Consider the following 3279-nt stretch of genomic DNA (forward strand, 5'->3'; position numbering starts at 1 on the left):
CTGGGAACATCTGCTCTTGCTAGACATTTCCCTTCCCAGTTTCCTGGAGATCATAAGGAGGGTCAGAAGGGTAAGAACGCCCACCCAAACTCTCCTTTCCCTCACCCAGGGAAGTCTATGGGCTTTGTTGATTTAACTTCACAATTTATGTTAATGGAAGTTCTAATTGTGGTTTCTATATGAACTGGAACCACAAATTTTCCCATGCAGCAGCTACTTTCCCATAACAACAACACCAACATAGAAATGTTCTGTTTCCATGGGAGATGTGGAAGCAATGGTCCATGTACAGAGAATGAGAGAGTCTGAAAGGAAGTGATGTCTGCCCCATTAGCCTGACAGCTTTTAGTGCAAGTCAGTGATGAGAAATCACTTCCTGGAATATTTCTGGTTTCTACAGGGTGAAACAAGTGGTGGTGCCCCATCCCTGGAAGTGTTCCAGGCCAGGTTGGGTGGGGTCCTGAGCAACCTGGTCTAGTGGAAGCTGTTCCTGCCCATGGCAGGCGTTGGAATGAGATGATTTTTAAGGTCCCTTCCAACCCAAACCATCCTGTGATTCCATGGTTCTGTGGTGTATTCTTTCAAATTTCCCAAATAGCTTCTTTTGGTGAAACAATTCCTCCCATTTAATGAACAGGCTTGAATCAGCCTCAGGTGACTAACCAGGAGCACTGGCTTTCCTCACAAGACAAGAGATCTTGCCGTTGGAGAGAAGATGATTTCTGCTGGCAAATGAGGTCAGTGGATGCCTCTCAGTGGACACCCACTTGGCCTCCCACCACCAGCTTAGTGAAGACCCAGAAGTCTCTGGTCAACATGAGCAGTGAGTTTCACCAACTCTGATTAAAAAAACCCTCCTTCTTGTTTTTTAAAGTTACCAGTTCACTGACCTGGGTGTATTTGCATGACTCAGAGAGTGGCACAAGTAGGAAAAAGGAACCGAATGCAGGGAGGTGAGGAGGAACTTCTTGAGCGGCTGCTGCCACCAACAAAAACACTTAACACGAAACTCCAACCTCAGTCACCCCTTCCCTATTTTCCTTTCGAAGAGTAACAAAAGTGGGAAGCAGCAAGTTGGTCACTAATAAGCAATTTATGTCTCAGCCTGTCCCAGTCCGGGCAGCGTGACTGGGGTTTGTCATTGCAAGGGCTGAGTGGGGCGGAGGGACAGGGGATTTACAGATCAGCCCAGGCACTTTTGGATAATCTGTGGACTGCCTTTAGGTTCTGCATAAATAATAATAATTAAAAGCGGATGTAACTAATTGGAATCCATTCCACAGCAGTAACATGATCCATCTTATTGCCAATCCCCTGAGTCACTCCGTCCCCCGGATGATTATTTTTCTGCTTTTCCCTAATACAATCCGAAGGCTGCCCTTCACAGTGCTGATAGACCCAGCATGGGTTGGTGCTGTTAGGGCATTTCAAACCCTCTTTTAGCCCAAACACAACCATCCTACTTAGTTCTGCACAAAGATCTGCCCTGTATTTCATGAGCTACACATTTTTAAACTTAAAATTCACTCCACCATCCACGAGCCTGGTGTTAACCCAGTTGTGCTATTGCTTATTATTTGCCCAATTTATTTTGAATTAAAAGCAGTGATGGGCATCCCATTTCTTCTGAACAACCTTACTGTGTCTTGGTTTGCATTCTCTCTGGGATGAGGCTCCCCTTCCTTGACCTCCTGGGAAGAGCACATTGTTCCCAGGTTTGGGGGCCCCGAGGGAAGGCAAAGCCCAAGACAGGGCTCTGCAGCACTTGCACAGCAGCACAGCCAGCTGTGGAGGAACATCTTCTCCCTGCACATGTGACACACATGGTCTTATCCCCTCCTGGGAACAGCAGTTCTGCCACTGCCACCCCAGCTCTGGGAGGGAAGCTCTCCAGACTCATTCCCAGGCTCCCAAGGGTCATTACTCCTCTCCAGCTCCCTTCCAGCATTAGAGATGGAGAAAGTGTGGGGAAAAAAACTCCACTTTGTCTGGGAGAGGAGACTTCTAGCTGGACTCAAAACTCCCTGGAATCAGAATGAGGCTTCTTGTGAGCTTCAAAAGGGCTGGGATGACATCCACACTTCTTTAGAGCAAGAACACCATGTTTCCCCCTGCCCCTCCCTTTTTTTAGATGGGATTTTATGAGTTCTGTGCTGTTTCCTTTGTTGTGGCACTGAAACCCTCTCTTGGTTCATCTGCTTTCAGGATGTCTCCAGAAGGTGACTGTTGGTTAGCAGGATTTCTGCAGGCTCTGGAAATCAGGTGTTTGGGCGTTTTCCTCAACAGACAACCAGGAGTTTAGAGAGCCACAAATACCCTTGATTTGCTGCACTCATAAACCTTGAAGGCCCTGATCAGCCATACCTGGGGTTGCCCTGGTCTCCTGCTCAGATTTTGGAACAACCCTGAAGTCTCACCTCAGTTCCCATCTCCTGTAAGGACCTTGGATGCATTTGCATCCTTTCCAGTCCTGACTCTGGGCCCATCCGCTGTTCCCCCTGACTCCCTGGCCAAACCTGGACCTGTTTCTGTCACTTCCCACAGCTATTGATGGACACTGTGACCATCACCCTGCTCTGCCCACCCTGCTCAGATGCTGCAGGATGGGTGTGAGGGCACTGTTCGTGCTGTGGCCACCCTCAGCATCCAGCTAATCCTCTCCCACAGAGGGATGTGTCTGCTCCCTGACAGCATTCCTCCACTGCAGGAAATGTCCTACATGTTCATAGAGTCATAGAATGGTTTGGGTTGGAAGGAACATTTAAAGGCCGTCTAGTTCCAATCCCCATTCCACAGCAGGGATGCCACCCACTAGACCAGCCTGCTCCAAGCCCTGTTCAAGCTGGCCTTGGACACTTCCAGGGAAGGGGCTACCACAGCTTCTCTGGGCAACCTGTGCCAACGCCTCACCCCCCTTTTTGTAAAAAAATTCTTCCCTATATGTCTGACATTGGAGAACACGAAAAATAAAACAAACAAAAATCCCCCCGAAGATTTCACGGTGCCGAACACCCACCCCGCTGCGATTTCTCCGCGCCCGCTACCCTGGGACGCCTGAGCTCCACACAACCGAAACCGCGAGGGCAACAGGAGCTGCCGCTGCCGCACGGACGGGGCGGGCGATGTGGGAGACGCTCAGGGCAAGGCCCCTTCCGTCCCCTCTGTCCCCTTCTGTCCCTTTCTGTCCCCTCTGTCCCCTTCTGTCCCCTCTGTCCCCTTCTGTCCCTTCTGTCCCTTCTGTCCCCTTCTGTCCCCTCTGTCCCCTCTGTCCCCTCTGTC

This window comes from Corvus brachyrhynchos, unplaced genomic scaffold (genome assembly GCF_000691975.1).
Source record: "Corvus brachyrhynchos isolate BGI_N302 unplaced genomic scaffold, ASM69197v1 scaffold116, whole genome shotgun sequence".
Lineage (NCBI taxonomy): Eukaryota > Metazoa > Chordata > Aves > Passeriformes > Corvidae > Corvus > Corvus brachyrhynchos.